Raw genomic sequence first — 17,227 nt, forward strand, 5'->3', positions numbered from 1 at the left:
CTGGGGAGCGCGACAGAACCGGAAGCTGCGACCAGATAATGAGAAGCCAAAAATATGATGGCTGTCAGGATGAATTGGAATGCTAAAGAAAGCATTTTTTAAATCAATCACAGAAAAATATTTAGCAGTAGGAGGAATCATAGTAAGAAAAGAAGTGATGTCTGAAACCACAGGGTATTGGGGCACCACTATTTTATTAATTTCACGCAAATCAATCACAAAACGATAGGTATCAGCATAGTCAGGATCGCTTCCAACAGGGGCTCTTTTTAAGATAGGCAGAATGGGGCTGTTACACACATTAGCAGCTGTCTCTTCCACCACACCCCTTTTTACCAAATCTTGTATGATGGAGAGCAAAGCCTTCTCGCCTGCCAGAGAAATTTTGTACTGAGGTATACGAGGAAGCCGAGCATTCTGCTTTAAAGTAATAGAAACAGGCGGAATCTTTAATAATCCTACATCTGTGTCACCAGTGGCCCACAATGTTGCTGGAATAGCAGCAAACTCAGGAGGGAGGGGTTCATTTTTAGTGAAACACTGCAAAGTATGCTTCCCAAGAGAATTAATAGTCAAGTAAACCCCATCAGATGAACAATGAATCTTAGCATGTAATTTCTTCAACAAATCCAAGCCCAACAAATTTTCACCACAATGGGAAGTCAAAAGAAATGGGGAATCTATCGTAACAGGACCAATTGTAAAAGGAATGGGTTTGGAAATGGGGCTCACCGCCGAAATTCCCGAGAATTCTACCGAAACATTATTGTGCCCGGACAGAGCAGCTCCTGGGACTAGGGAACGAGAAATAGAACTATTCATTGCACCCGTATCAACTAAAAACTTTTCAGATGTCCCCATTAATTGTGCCTCTACATAAGGTCCTTGCTGATCAACGGGTACTGACACCTGGCCCTCACTCTATCCATGGCTATCCTATGTATAAGCATACCCTTCGGTCGCGTCCGTTGCACACTCTTCATTATAATACTGCCTACCTCTTGGATTATCAAAATAATTATTTTCTTGTCCAACTTGCGTCGCCTCTTCTCGTTGCATATCACTGCGATCCACACTTCCCCGACCTCTTCCACTGAAATCGCCAATGCCCTTCCTCCTTACAATAAGCACACTGATTTACTCCTAAAACAACAGCTGGCCCTCTGCCTCGTCCAGTTCCCGCCCACCTCGGGACAAACCCTCTACCGCCTCTCTCTCTGCCTCGTCCTTGAGCAACTTGTTGCAACAACACTCGTGTTTTAAGATCCTCCGCTTTCTTTTCCGTCTTATCCTTACTCTCATTTTCTCTATGTTCGTAATATTGGGCCATACTCAATATTACCGAGGGCGTGGAAGTGGTCCAGGTACTTTCAGCGGCTTGTAACCTTGCAGAGACTTCTAGTAACAAATTGGTCACAAAACGATTGACAAATAATAGTATACCGCCTTCCAACGATAAATCCTGTCCACTAAAATCAATAAATACGCCCTCAAATCTAGTGAAAAAATCAGAAACAATTTCATCTTTCTTCTATTTACATGCGGTCAATTTGTCCCAATCCACCTTACGAGGCGGAATTAAGGAATGCATGTAAGTGATAATACGGCCAGGTAATGCCAATAATTCAGGTCTCGGCTTATCCCCAGGCTTACGATCCTTATCCCAATCTTTTATCTGATCCCATGTTCCGCCGAATTCTTGAGCATGGTCCTGATCATGCACCTGACGCCATACGTCAACGGGAACTAACAATGCAAAAAATAGCTTTATACCGGCTAAGGTCATGACGGCCGAGGAGGCCGCCTCTGTGAGTTCTTTATAATAAGCCGTGGGATTCTTACGGGGGTCGGATAATTGTGATTTTAGCGAGAGGACTTCACTCCTCTTCCAGGGGGTGTAACCCCATTGCTCCTGCACTCGGGCCTCTACATGAGGTCTAGTCACCACACCATGGTCATCCTTTAGTTCAGGTATTTCAGGATGAAGGATAGGGTGAACTTCTCGCATAGGATGCTGAGAGTCCCACGAGGGACACTTTTGATGCATCCATTCACGATAATTTAATAAAACCTCCACATTTCTATACACTTCCTCCGGGCTAATTTCCGACTTATGAGCCCTGTCCCGGATGTCATACATCACTTGGGGGGCCAACCCTCCTGGAAAACACTGTTCCCAGAGAGTAATAATACGTGCAGCCAAGTGTTTCAAGGCATGTTGCTGCATAACAGGCTCATAGTCTCGAAGCGTGTTCCATATGTCAACTATAGTGTAAATAGGTTGTCGCATCCACTGGGATGACTGATCCTCAATCATCTGTTTCTCCGTCGGTCCTACAGCCGAACGGGTAAACAACTTCCGTGCGTCGAGATCCCCCGAGCACGAAATGGAGTCTAAATAGCTGGAGACGGGGTCGTGCTCGCAAAAAAGGAAGGCACACACAGGGGTGGGGGGAGACAAAACAGCTGTGGCCGTAACGGAAGACGGCAGTGTAACAGGCAATAAAGTAGCCATCTCTGACACTGAAGGAGACAAAACAGAGGACATTCCTGGAGAGGCAAGGGAAAAGGAATCAACAGGGGCGGAAGCTGAAGGGGCCTGCACTGTAGTCGAGGGAACAACAGGATATATACACTGCGGAGCATAAGGCGGAGGTGGACGAGTATCCAATAAATCCTCTATCTCATCTTCGGCTTCAGTCCTAGCCACATAGGTCTTATCCACTTGCAATCTAAATTGTCTGTCTGCACAATCAATCCCTTGTTCAGTTCGTGCTTTATCATAAGCTATAGCTTTCTGCGTAATTGTCTGATTTCCTTTCATCCTACATACTTTCTCCTCCCGTATACGTCTACGCTTTGCTTCCTTCTGCCACAGGCTTAGGGAGTCAAACATCGACTGTCGACTATGTCTAGTAAACAATCGATCCTGCAGAAAATGTATCTTTTTCTCATCAAAAGACCCGGTTAAGGGCCATTGTAATTCCACATTATCTTTAGTATATTTATGCCATAGTGTATTAAACAAGAGAGGAGTAATACCATGCTTTACATACATATCATAACTTGGGCTGCCCTCAGGCGGAGCAGGCTGACTTTCAGCCAAACGCGAATCATTAGGGCGGCAACAACATCCAAAACAACTCAATTTGCTAAAACACGGCATGGTGATTGTCGTCACGCGTTCCTCATCCAATCATAAAAATAAATTTCCAAACATGGCCATCTTCAAACATTCGCAAAACATACAACCTCACGCTCATTCAAACATACACAAGACAATAATATACATATACATACAAAAATATTCAAAATGACATCTTTTCAAACAAAGAACAGAGCCTGTCGACTCCTGTTCATGGAGAATCAATCAATTCAGATTCCAAGACCAACAGATACCAAAATCAAGCAGTCCAAAGACTACCAAGAGACCGTCAGACAGGTATAACCACAGACCGACCTACAGACCATCCCGCAGCCTTCCTGGTTCACTCTTGGGACTATTCTGACTAAGGCTGCATCATTAGCACCGCTTCAGATGTGTCCCCAAGGCTACCCAGGTACAGCCACAGGCTTTTCCGAGAGCAGTCCGGCCGGGTGCGCACCACACATGCCACACCAGGCGTCCGATCAGCATCTCTATTATTCACAAAAGGTCCGTGAAGCATCTGTATGTGCAGCCACCACAATGCTGCCCCGTCAGACCCCCAAGATTCTCCGTGGTACACTGACCACCAAATACTGTCACAGTTAACTGCTTCAAAAGCACTGCTCAACAGTGCATGCCAAGAACATCAAAACAATTCCACTCATCTGGTGCACACAAGTACAATCGCTTGTTCTTCACTGGCAACTCCTGAAAACCAACACAGTCAGCTCCTGGGTTACAGAGGGGATACTCTGATCGTGAGAGCGGAGTAAGTTCATACCAAAGATGGCTACATTTCAAAGGATCCTTTTTCCGTCTACACGCTCGACCAGAATTACCCCTTGTCCTTACCACCCGTTTACGGGGAGGACGACCCAGTCACGGAGTCCCGGCGGAGTCGCCAACTGATGTACCATAAAATTATATTATAGGACTATACCTACCAATTGTCCCAGTACCATTACCAAATAACCGGCCAGTTGGCAGTGAAGAAGATTCAATCATTTATTAAACATAATACTCTATAGAGGAGCCTCTCCGAACCTCACCCAGCAGGTGCGTCGAGAAGACTGCTGGCTCGTATTCAAACATGAGGGTATATACTTTTCGGTCCAATACATACAATCACTGTAAGAGGAAAAACACCAGTTGCCCCTCGAGCTCCAGGAAAGGACCATATATGGCACACATCAGATCAGTACAAAGGCTTGACTATCTATTACTGATGAGGTCAGGAGGGGTGACTCCCTTTCGTCTTGGTGCCTGGGAGTGTAGACACGGCGCCTCCAGGAATGCGCTTATCGCCCCCAAAGCCAGATGCGACCTTGAGTCTTAGAACAGTAAAAGTAAAACAGCTGCTGCCAGTGACTCAAATGAACTGGGGCCTGACAATTGCACGTGATCAACGCGTGATCATGGCCCGTGCTCGAGCATATGATCAGAAGATGGAGTCTGTGTGGTTCTCGGCCTACTCCGTTAGCAATAGACATAAAGGGAGGAAATAAACGAGTTTCCTCCAAGCAAAAGTATATATATCAAACAGGGAGTATACGTATAGATGCATCATGCTAACATAATATAGGTCCGACACTCCTTATATACAGGAAATCTACTTTTTTATCCCTCAAAACAATGTATAAAAACAAATACCACAAGACACTAGAAAAGTGAGGCAAGGAGGAAGGTGCAGCTCTGTGGGAGGAATGGAAATCTGGAATAAAATATCAATCACTCCAAGTTAGGCTGGAACCAAGCTCACCTTAAATGTAAAGACAAACCTGAAGCAGTCCTGTGCCAGGGAGCATGCTGCAGCCACTGACAAAAGTGCAGGGTCTGCTCAGGTCGAGGCAGGGGGAGGCCACGTTTTACATATAGGCATAAATACAAACACTTTTTCCCCTAACATTAATATTCAGGGTGTCAATAATACTGCCATTCCATTTTTCTGGGCTCCTGCACCGCTTTTCCCCACCTCATTTGCAGGGGCGTTGCTTAGTCAGTTATATTTGGGGGAAGGGCAGGGGTAAATCTCAAATGTCCCAACGAAAAAAGCAGTGGTCTGCAGGATGAATGGCTGAGATGTCCACGGTTCGGGATGGACTGTTCCCGTGAGGAGCGGGGTCAGGACTGATTTGCATTAGGTGGTTTCTGGGGATGATTCAAAGTTTGGCGGAGGTACTCCATCCCAGAAGTAAGAGAGAGTACCCTGCCGCCAAAGTCAAGATCCCCTGCCTGTTTTTAAGTCAGGTGGACTGCACATTTTAGGCCGACGATGTAAATAATTAACAATGGCCCGATGGAGTAGGAGCCATCGAAGGTAATCTAGCCACCTGTCTCCCCTATTTAGAGTGGATGGTTGTGTGTATTCTTTTCAGCTGTCCCTTACTGCCATGTATATCTTGGGAGTGAGAGAAGGTAAACAAACAAGGAACAAGCATTGGCATAGCCAATAGGTCTCGCCTTTGGGACCTCATAAGTGTTTAGTGATGCTGCACGATATCCTTGGTGCAACCACACCAACTGTTGCGTGTGTGTGGTTGTGTCTGTGTGTGTGTGGTTGTGTGTGTGTGGTTGTGTGTGTGTGTGGTTGTGTGTGTGGTTGTGTGTGTGGTTGTGTGTGTGTGGTTGTAGGTGTGGTTGGGTGTGGTTGTGGTTGGGTGTGGTTGTGGGTGTGGTTGTGGATGTGGTTGTGGGTGTGTGGTTGTGTTTTGTGGTTGTGTTTGTGTGGTTGTGTGTGTGTGTGTGGTTGTGTGTATTGCGTGTGTGTGGTTGTGTGTGTGTGTGTGTGGTTGTGTGGTTGTGTGTGTAGTTGTGTGTGTTGTGGTTGTGGATGTGTGTGTGTGGTTGAGTGTGTGTGATTGTGTGTCTGTGTGTGGTTGTGGTTGCGTGTGTGTATGGTTGTAGGTGTGGTTGGGTGTGTGTGTGTGTGTGTGGTTGTGGGTGTGGTTGTGGGTGTGTGGTTGTGTGGTTGTGTGTGTGTGGTTGTGTGTGTGTGTGGTTGTGTGTGTGGTTGTGGGTGTGTGGTTGGGTGTGGTTTGTGTGTGTGTGGTTGGCTGTGTGTGTGTGGTTGTGTGTGTGGTTGTGGGTGTGGTTGTGTGGTTGTGCGTGTGGTTGTGGTGTGGTTGTGTGTGTGATTGTGTGTGTGTGGTTGTGTGTGTGTGGTTGTGTGTGTGTGTATGGTTGTGTGTGGTTGTGTGTGTGGTTGTGGGTGTGGTTGTGTGTGTGTGTGTAGTTGTGTATGGGTGTGTGGTTGTGGTTGTATGTGTGGTTATGTGTGTGGTTGTGGTTGTGTGTGTGACAGTAATATTAAAAGCATATCAAAATAAAGGAACACAAACATCGAGTTTGTGGAAAGAGAAAGCACATTGTAAGTCAAACGGGCGCAGCAAAGCATTAACACAACAACATGTTCTTTGATGTTTGATGTTCTTTGAACGAGAACATCAAAGAGGCGCCGCGAAAGTGATCGCGGGCAAAAGTGAAAGTGATCGCGGGTGCTGGCGCTTAATGAGCATGATGAGGTTTGCATATGGTGCCTCTGCTCCTAAGTACGCGCCCGCGCACATGCACTGTAACTCTAGGCTGGCCATGGTAGCATTTTTTGAGCCCTCACTAAAAGTCTCGCCAGACTAGCGCATGCGCTGGGTCAGGCGAGACCTAAAAATGACCCCACACCATGAGAGAAAACTCTCATGGTGATGGGGTCATATTTTTTTAATATTTGTGTAAACCAAACTCCCACTTTGGGAGTTTGTTTTTGAAAGATAAAAAGCAACTTAAAAGTTTGAGGGCTTGCCATTATGTTTGATACAGCTGTCCATCGAAATCTACTGCATTAACAGGAACCGTAATGACAACGGTTTCTGCCAATGTATAGAAATGTCTGCAGGGCGGGCGTACATCTGTAAATTTGGCAGGTGGAGTAATGCAGGCTGCCTGACGCAAAGTCCTCTGCCAGCCTGCCTGTCTTTTCTCCTTAAACCGAACTCCTCATCAGACTCTCTGCCTAGAGTAGCACAGTAGAAGAACAAGCATTGGCATAGCCAATAGGTCTCGTTTTTGGGACATTCTAAGCATTTAGTTATGCAGCACAATATCCTTGTGCAACCACATCAACTGTTGCGTGGCTAAACACTTACAAGGTCCCAAAGGCGAGACCTATTGGCTATTCCAATGCTTGGTGTGGTTGTGTGTGTGGTTGTGTGTGGCTGTGTGTGTGTGTGTGTGGTTGTGTGTGTGTGTCGTGGGTGTGTGTGTGTAGTTGTGTGTGGTTGTGTGTGGGTGTGGTTGTGTGTGGTTGTGGGTGTGGGTGCCGTTGTGGGTGCGGGTGCAGTTGTGGGTGTGTGGTTGGGTGTGGTTGTGTGTGTGGTTGTGTGTGTGTGTGAATGTGTGTGTGTGGTTGTGGTTGTGTGTGTGTGGGTGGTTGTGTGTGTGATTGTGGTTGTGTGTGTTTGTGGTTGTGTGTGTGTGGTTGTGTGAGTGTGGTTGTGTTTGTGGTTGTGTGTGTGGTTGTGTGTGTGTGTGTGTGTGGTTGTGTGTGTGTGGTTGTGGGTGTGGTTGTGGGTGTGGTTGGGTGTGTGTGGCTGTGTGTGTGGTTGGTTGTGTGTGTGGTTGTGAGTGTGTGGTTGGTTGTGGGTGTGGTTGTGTGTGGGTGTGGTTGTGTGTGGTTGTGTGTGTGGCTGTGTGTGTGGTTGTGTGTGTGGATGTGTGTGGTTGTGTGTGTGTGGTTGTATGTGTGATTGTGTGTGTGGTTGTGGTTGTATGTGTGGTTGTGTGTGTGTGGTTGTGTGTGTGGTTGTGTATGTGGGTGTGGTTGTGTGTGTGTGGTTTTGTGTGTGTGGTTGTGTGTGTGGTTGTGTGTGTGTGGTTGTGGGTGTGGTTGTGATTGTGTGTGTGGTTGTGTGTGTGTGTGGATGTGGGGGTGTGGTTGTGGGGGTGTGGCTGTGAGTGTGGTTGTGTGTGGTTGTGTGTGTGGTTGTGTGTAGGTGTGGTTGTGTGTGTGGTTGTGGTTGTGTGTGTTGTGTGTGTGTGGTTGTGTGGGTGTGTGTGGTTGTGGTTGTGTGTGTGGTTGTGCGTGTGATTGTGGTTGTGTGTGTGTGGTTGTGTGTGTGTGGTTGTATGTGTGCTTGTGTGTGGTTGTGTGTGTGGTTGTGTGTGTGGTTGTGTGTGTGGTTGTGGGTGTGGTTGTATGTGTGGTTGTGTGTGTGTGGTTGTGTGTGTGGTTGTGAATGTGGGTTTGGTTGTGTGTGTGGTTGTGTGTGTGGTTAGTGTGTGTGGTTGGGTGTGGGTGTGGTTGTGGTTGTGTGTGTGGTTGTGGGGGTGTGGTTGTGGGGGTGTGGTTGTGGGGCTGTGTTTGTGGAGGTGTGGTTGTGTGTGTGGTTGTGGTTGTGTGTGTGGTTGTGTGTAGGTGTGGTTGTGTGTGTGTGTTTGTGGCTATGTTTATTGTTGTGTGTGTGTGTGTGTGGTTGTGGGTATCGTTGTGTGGGTGTGGGTGTGTGGTTGTGGTTGTGTGTGGGGTTGTGTGTGTGTGTGGTTGTGTGTGTGTGTGTGGTTGTGTGTGTGGATGTGTGTGGTTGTGTGTGGTTGTATGTGTGTGGCTGTGTGTGTGTGGTTATGTGTGTGTGTGTATGTGTGGTTGTATGTGTGTGTGGTTGTGTGTGTGTGGTTGTGTGGGTGTGTGTGGTTGTGTGTGTGGTTGTGTGTGTTGTTGTGTGGGTGTGTTGTGGTTGTGTGTGTGGTTGTGTCTGTGTGTGGTTGTGGTTGTGTGTGTGGTTGTGTGTGTGATTGTGGTTGTGTATGTTTGTGGTTGTGTGTGTGGTTGTGTGTGTGTGTTGTTGTGGCTGGGTGTGGTTGGGTGTGGTTGTGTGTGTGTGGTTGTGTGTGTGTGGTTGTGGGTGTGGTTATGTGTGTGTGTGGTTGTGGTTCTGTGTGTGGTTGTGGTTGTGTGTGGTTGTGTATGTGGTTGTGTGTGGTGTTGTGTGTGTGTGTGTGTGGTTGTGGATGGGTGTGGTTGTGGGTGTGGTTGTGTGTGTGGTTGTATGTGCGGGTGTGGTTGTGTGGGTGTGGTTGTGTGGGTGGGGTTGTGTGTGTGGTTGTGTGTGTGGTTGTGTGTGTGTGTGGTTGGGTGTGGGTGTGGTTATGGTTGTGTGTGTCGTTGTGGGTGTGTGTGTGTGTGAGTGTGGTTGTGGGTGGTTGTGGTTGTGTGTGTGGTTGTGGCTGTGTGTGTGGTTGTGGGTGTGGTTGTGTGGGTGTGGTTGTGGGTGTGGATGTGTGTGTGTGGGTGTGTGGTTGTGGTTGTGTGTGTGTGTGTGTGTGGTGGGGTGTGTGTGTGTGTGGTTGTGTGTATGTGTGTGGTTGTGGGTGTGGTTGTGTGTGTGTGGTTGTGTGTGGTTGCGGTCGTGTGTGTGTGTGGTTGTGGTTGTGTGGGTGTGGTTTTGGGTGCGGTTGTGTGTGTGTGGTTGTGTGTGTGTGGTTGTGTGTGTGGTTGTGTGTATGGTTGTGGTTGTGTGTGTGTGGTTGTGGTGTGGTTGTGTGGTTGTGGGTGTGGTTGTGTGGCTGTGGGTGTGGTTGTGTGTGGTTGTGGTTGTGTGGGGTTGTGTGTGTGGTTGTGTGTGTGTGTGGTTGTGTGTGTGGTTGTGTGTGTGTGTGTGTGTGGTTGTGTGTGTGTGGTTGTGGGTGTGGTTGTGTGTGTGGTTGGGTGTGTGTGGCTGTGTGTGTGGTTGGTTGTGTGTGTGGTTGTGAATGTGTGGTTGGTTGTGGGTGTGGTTGTGTGTGGGTGTGGTTGTGTGTGGTTGTGTGTGTGGCTGTGTGTGTGGTTGTGTGTGTGGATGTGTGTGGTTGTGTGTGTGTGGTTGTATGTGTGATTGTGTGTGTGGTTGTGGTTGTATGTGTGGTTGTGTGTGTGTGGTTGTGTGTGTGGTTGTGTATGTGGGTGTGGTTGTGTGTGTGTGGTTGTGTGTGTGTGGTTGTGTGTGTGGTTGTGTGTGTGTGGTTGTGGGGGTGTGGTTGTGGGGGTGTGGCTGTGTGTGTGGTTGTGTGTGGTTGTGTGTGTGGTTGTGTGTAGGTGTGGTTGTGTGTGTGGTTGTGTGTATTGTTGTGTGTGTTGTGTGTGTGTGGTTGTGTGGGTGTGTGTGTGTTGGAAAGGCGTTCGCCGGAGGGGGGTTCGATACACGTCTTGCCCACCCCTTTGACCCACCTCTCCCAAGTAAGCCGAACCAGGCGCGCACACCCTGAGATGCACTACGAACAGAGTGACACCACACGTATTCTTTGTAGGACGATAGGTTCTTTAATCGATGATTTCAAGGGATCTTTATGATCCAAAAGGCAAGTAGTACAGCAGTGGCACAACGTACCACAAATCAGTCGTGGGGAATGGGGGTAGCGGGACAGTCTTTCAAGATAGTGTCTCTGCGAAATACCCTGCGGAAGCTCACAATCCTCGAGCTGGAGGGTGTCGTGTCTCTGGGCGATCTCTTACCGAGTCGTCCTCAAGGGGAGCGCCGCGAGTCTCTCAGCAGGCACAGGTGGTCGGAGTTCGGGAGCCGCGATAGCGTCAGCAGGCTCAGATGGTTCCAGGTCTTTCTCTCCTTGTTTCTCCGGCACCCCTTGTTATACTCCGCTGGTTCTTTGAAGTCCGGAGTGCTCGCAGAGGGGGGACTGGGGTGACGGAGGGGGTTCGGCGGGATTTCCTGCCGCTCACTTCTTTGGTCTTTTCAGGTGGGTCTGGGAGGGACCCCAGACGCTCGGTAGGGGAGGCGCCTGCTCCCCAGGGGCCTGGTGGCCGATTGAGTCCTCCCGGGGAAGGCGACCCGAGGTGTGACTGGGCTGGCGCCTCTGGGTCTGGCTCGAGGGTTCCCGCTCCCTCGGTTGGGCATGCATGGTAGGGTGTTGAGTCTGTCAGGCCTCTGGCCGGCCCGCGGATCGGGGGTGGCTGGGGCGGCCGGAGTCGGAGATGTCGTGTCTTGAGGGTGGTTGCAGGTTGGCTGGATGATGGAGAGGGCCACGCCGTGAGGCCGGTCTCACAGTGTGGTTGTGGTTGTGTGTGTGGTTGTGTGTGTGATTGTGGTTGTGTGTGTGTGTGGTTGTGTGTGTGTGGTTGTATGTGTGCTTGTGTGTGGTTGTGTGTGTGGTTGTGTGTGTGGTTGTGTGTGTGGTTGTGTGTGTGGTTGTATGTGTGGTTGTGTGTGTGTGGTTGTGTGTGTGGTTGTGAATGTGGGTTTGGTTGTGTGTGTGGTTGTGTGTGTGGTTAGTGTGTGTGGTTGGGTGTGGGTGTGGTTGTGGTTGTGTGTGTGGTTGTGTGTGTGTGGTTGTGGGGGTGTGGTTGTGGGGCTGTGGTTGTGGAGGTGTGGTTGTGTGTGTGGTTGTGTGTGTGGTTGTGGTTGTGTGTGTGGTTGTGTGTGTGGTTGTGTGTAGGTGTGGTTGTGTGTGTGTGTTTGTGGCTATGTTTATTGTTGTGTGTGTGTGTGTGTGTGGTTGTGGGTGTCGTTGTGTGGGTGTGGGTGTGTGGTTGTGGTTGTGTGTGTGGTTGTGTGTGTGTGGTTGTGTGTGTGTGTGTGGTTGTGTGTGTGGATGTGTGTGGTTGTGTGGTTGTGTGTGGTTGCATGTGTGTGGCTGTGTGTGTGTGTGGTTATGTGTGTGTGTGTATGTGTGGTTGTATGTGTGTGTGGTTGTGTGTGTGTGGTTGTGTGGGTGTGTGGTTGTGTGTGTGGTTGTGTGGTTGTGTGTGTTGTTGTGTGGGTGTGTTGTGGTTGTGTGTGGTTGTGTCTGTGTGTGGTTGTGGTTATGTGGGTGTGGTTGTTTGTGTGTGGTTGTGTATGTGTGGTTGTGGTTGTGTGTGTGGTTGTGTGTGTGATTGTGGTTGTGTATGTTTGTGGTTGTGTGTGTGGTTGTGTGTGTGTGTTGTTGTGGCTGTGTGTGTGGTTGTGTGTGTGGATGTGTGTGGTTGTGTGTGTGTGGTTGTATGTGTGATTGTGTGTGTGGTTGTGGTTGTATGTGTGGTTGTGTGTGTGTGGTTGTGTGTGTGGTTGTGTATGTGGGTGTGGTTGTGTGTGTGTGGTTGTGTGTGTGTGGTTGTGTGTGTGGTTGTGTGTGTGTGGTTGTGGGGGTGTGGTTGTGGGGGTGTGGCTGTGTGTGTGGTTGTGTGTGTGGTTGTGTGTAGGTGTGGTTGTGTGTGTGGTTGTGTGTATTGTTGTGTGTGTTGTGTGTGTGTGGTTGTGTGGGTGTGTGTGTGTTGGAAAGGCGTTCGCCGGAGGGGGGTTCGATACACGTCTTGCCCACCCCTTTGACCCACCTCTCCCAAGTAAGCCGAACCAGGCGCGCACACCCTGAGATGCACTACGAACAGAGTGACACCACACGTATTCTTTGTAGGACGATAGGTTCTTTAATCGATGATTTCAAGGGATCTTTATGATCCAAAAGGCAAGTAGTACAGCAGTGGCACAACGTACCACAAATCAGTCGTGGGGAATGGGGGTAGCGGGACAGTCTTTCAAGATAGTGTCTCTGCGAAATACCCTGCGGAAGCTCACAATCCTCGAGCTGGAGGGTGTCGTGTCTCTGGGCGATCTCTTACCGAGTCGTCCTCAAGGGGAGCGCCGCGAGTCTCTCAGCAGGCACAGGTGGTCGGAGTTCGGGAGCCGCGATAGCGTCAGCAGGCTCAGATGGTTCCAGGTCTTTCTCTCCTTGTTTCTCCGGCACCCCTTGTTATACTCCGCTGGTTCTTTGAAGTCCGGAGTGCTCGCAGAGGGGGGACTGGGGTGACGGAGGGGGTTCGGCGGGATTTCCTGCCGCTCACTTCTTTGGTCTTTTCAGGTGGGTCTGGGAGGGACCCCAGACGCTCGGTAGGGGAGGCGCCTGCTCCCCAGGGGCCTGGTGGCCGATTGAGTCCTCCCGGGGAAGGCGACCCGAGGTGTGACTGGGCTGGCGCCTCTGGGTCTGGCTCGAGGGTTCCCGCTCCCTCGGTTGGGCATGCATGGTAGGGTGTTGAGTCTGTCAGGCCTCTGGCCGGCCCGCGGATCGGGGGTGGCTGGGGCGGCCAGAGTCGGAGATGTCGTGTCTTGAGGGTGGTTGCAGGTTGGCTGGATGATGGAGAGGGCCACGCCGTGAGGCCGGTCTCACAGTGTGGTTGTGGTTGTGTGTGTGGTTGTGTGTGTGATTGTGGTTGTGTGTGTGTGTGGTTGTGTGTGTGTGGTTGTATGTGTGCTTGTGTGTGGTTGTGTGTGTGGTTGTGTGTGTGGTTGTGTGTGTGGTTGTGTGTGTGGTTGTATGTGTGGTTGTGTGTGTGTGGTTGTGTGTGTGGTTGTGAATGTGGGTTTGGTTGTGTGTGTGGTTGTGTGTGTGGTTAGTGTGTGTGGTTGGGTGTGGGTGTGGTTGTGGTTGTGTGTGTGGTTGTGTGTGTGTGGTTGTGGGGGTGTGGTTGTGGGGCTGTGGTTGTGGAGGTGTGGTTGTGTGTGTGGTTGTGTGTGTGGTTGTGGTTGTGTGTGTGGTTGTGTGTGTGGTTGTGTGTAGGTGTGGTTGTGTGTGTGTGTTTGTGGCTATGTTTATTGTTGTGTGTGTGTGTGTGTGTGGTTGTGGGTGTCGTTGTGTGGGTGTGGGTGTGTGGTTGTGGTTGTGTGTGTGGTTGTGTGTGTGTGGTTGTGTGTGTGTGTGTGGTTGTGTGTGTGGATGTGTGTGGTTGTGTGGTTGTGTGTGGTTGCATGTGTGTGGCTGTGTGTGTGTGTGGTTATGTGTGTGTGTGTATGTGTGGTTGTATGTGTGTGTGGTTGTGTGTGTGTGGTTGTGTGGGTGTGTGGTTGTGTGTGTGGTTGTGTGGTTGTGTGTGTTGTTGTGTGGGTGTGTTGTGGTTGTGTGTGGTTGTGTCTGTGTGTGGTTGTGGTTATGTGGGTGTGGTTGTTTGTGTGTGGTTGTGTATGTGTGGTTGTGGTTGTGTGTGTGGTTGTGTGTGTGATTGTGGTTGTGTATGTTTGTGGTTGTGTGTGTGGTTGTGTGTGTGTGTTGTTGTGGCTGGGTGTGGTTGTGTGTGGTTGTGTGTGTGTGGTTGTGTGTGTGTGGTTGTGGGTGTGGTTGTGGTTATGTGTGTGTGTGTGTGGTTGTGGTTCTGTGTGTGGTTGTGGTTGTGTGTGTGGTTGTGTATGTGGTTGTGTGTGGGGTTGTGTGTGTGTGTGTGTGTGGTTGTGGATGGGTGTGGTTGTGGGTGTGGTTGTGTGTGTGGTTGTATGTGTGGGTGTGGTTGTGTGGGTGTGGTTGTGTGGGTGGGGTTGTGTGTGTGGTTGTGTGTGTGTGTGGTTGGGTGTGGGTGTGGTTATGGTTGTGTGTGTGGTTGTGGTTGTGTGTGTGTGTGTGAGTGTGGTTGTGGGTGGTTGTGGTTGTGTGTGTGGTTTGGGCTGTGTGTGTGGTTGTGGGTGTGGTTGTGTGGGTGTGGTTGTGGGTGTGGATGTGTGTGTGTGGGTGTGTGGTTGTGGTTGTGTGTGTGTGGTGGTGGGGTGTGTGTGTGTGGTGTGTGGTTGTGTGTATGTGTGTGGTTGTGGGTGTGGTTGTGTGTGTGTGGTTGTGTGTGGTTGCGGTTGTGTGTGTGTGGTTGTGGTTGTGTGGGTGTGGTTCTGGGTGCGGTTGTGTGTGTGTGGTTGTGTGTGTGTGGTTGTGTGTGTGGTTGTGTGTATGGTTGTGGTTGTGTGTGTGTGGTTGTGGTGTGGTTGTGTGGTTGTGGGTGTGGTTGTGTGGCTGTGGGTGTGGTTGTGTGTGGTTGTGGTTGTGTGTGTGGTTGTGGTTGTGTGGGGTTGTGTGTGTGGTTGTGTGTGTGTGTGGTTGTGTGTGTGGTTGTGGCTGTGTGTGTGGTTGTGTGTGTGTAGTTGTCTGTGTGTGTGGGTGTGTGGTTGTGGTTGTGTGTGTGGTTGTGTGTGTGGTTGTGGTTGTGTGTCTGACAGTAATACTAAAAGCATATCAAAATAAAGGAACACAAACATCGAGTTTGTGGAAAGAGAAAGCACATTGTAAGTCAAACGGGCGCAGCAAAGCATTAACACAACAACATGTTCTTTGTGTTTGATGTTCTTTGAACGAGAACATCAAAGGGGCGCCACGAAAGTGATCGCGGGCAAAAGTGAAAGTGATCGCGGGCGCTGGCGCTTAATGAGCATGATGAGGTTTGTCATATGGTGCCTCTGCTCCTAAGTGCGCGCCCGCACACATGCACTGTAACTCTAGGCTGGCCATGGTAGCATTTTTTGAGCCCTCACTAAAAGTCTTGCCAGACTAGCGCATGCGCTAGTTCAGGCGAGACCTAAAAATGACCCCCCACACCATGAAAGAAAACTCTCATGGTGATGGGGTCATATTTTTTTTTTATTTGTGTAAACCAAACTCCCAAAGTTTGTTTTTGAAAGATAAAAAGCAACTTAAAAGTTTGAGGGCTTGCCATTATGTTTGATACAGCTGTCCATCGAAATCTACTGCATTGACAGGAACCGTAAAGACAGCGGTTTCTGCCAATGTATAGAAATGTCTGCAGGGCGGGTGGACATCTGTAAATTTGGCAGGTGGAGTAATGCAGGCTGCCTGGCGCAAAGTCCTCTGCCAGCCTGCCTGTCTTTTCTCCTTAAACCGAACTCCTCATCAGGCTCTCTGCCTAGAGTAGCACAGTAAGAGAACAAGCATTGGCATAGCCAATAGGTCTCGTTTTTGGGACATTCTAAGTATTTAGTTATGCAGCACAATATCCTTGGTGCAGCCACATCAACTGTTGTGTGGCTAAACACTTATAAGGTCCCAAAGGCGAGACCTATTGGCTATTCCAATGCTTGGTGTGGTTGTGTGTGTGGTTGTGTGTGGCTGTGTGTGTGTGTGTGTGGTTGTGTGTGTGTGTAGTTGTGGGTGTGTGTGTGTAGTTGTGTGTGGTTGTGTGTGTGTGGTTGCGTGTGGTTGTGGGTGTGGGTGCCGTTGTGGGTGCGGGTGCAGTTGTGGGTGTGTGGTTGGGTGTGGTTGTGTGTGTGTGTGAATGTGTGTGTGTGGTTGTGGTTGTGTGTGTGTGTGTGGTTGTGGGTGTGATTGTGGTTGTGTGTGTTTGTGGTTGTGTGTGTGTGGTTGTGTGTGTGTGTGGCTGTGGTTGTGTGTGTGGTTGTGTTTGTGGTTGTGTGTGTGTGGTTGTGGGTGTGGTTGTGTGTGTGTGGTTGCGGTTGTGTGTGTGTGTGGTTGTGGTTTTGTGGGTGTGGTTGTGGGTGTGGGTGTGGTTGTGGTTGGGTGCAGTTGTGTGTGTGTGGTTGTGTGTGTGGTTGTGTGTGTGTGGTTGTGGGTGTGGTTGTGGGTGTGGTTGTGGGTGTGGTTGTGTGTGGTTGTGGTTGTGTGTGTGGTTGTGGTTGTGTGTGTGGTTGTGCACATGCACTGTAGCTCTAGGCTGGCCATGGTAGCATTTTTTGAGCCCTCACTAAAAGTCTTGCCAGGGCAGGGCATGCGCTGGGTCAGGCGAGACCTAAAAAAACGATGGTTTGGAATACTACCCCGGGTGGTTGCAGGATTAGACTATTTTCAAGCATTCATCCAATCACCGTTTGGGTGTTTGAGTGCCAGTACCATGCCTGGAAACCTGAGCTGCTCTCCAAGACAACGACTGCCAAGGTTTGTGAATTCCCAAAATTGGTAAATTTGCATCCATTCATGGAGTTCTTACATTGGTGCAGATGTGCTGATTTTGTGGTAAACCAGTCACTATATGTATTCAATTCCATGGCACAAAACAATGAAACATGTAAAACCTCTTAGTGAAATCAGGATGGCAAGAAAAACCAACACAGACACAGCAGAGCTGCCTCAGGGCCCCCAGACCAAAGTACCAAGCCACAAAGGCTTTTATTTGGGGGTTTCACAACCCAAACAAACCCTCCAAGCCACATCCTTGCTTATTCGACCGTTCAGGATAAGCACCCATCTTTGTGAAATTGTCTCATCTGAATTCTAGGGTTCTTTGTGTATTATATGCAAAATATATGACTCTAAATTCAAAGCTGCCATTCGGTGGTCCTTCGACCCCAGGGACTCCTACTTGAAGGCTTGTTGGTCTTTTAATTTGTCAACATTGACCTT

Source organism: Triturus cristatus, chromosome 12, assembly GCF_964204655.1.
Source record: "Triturus cristatus chromosome 12, aTriCri1.1, whole genome shotgun sequence".
NCBI lineage: Eukaryota > Metazoa > Chordata > Amphibia > Caudata > Salamandridae > Triturus > Triturus cristatus.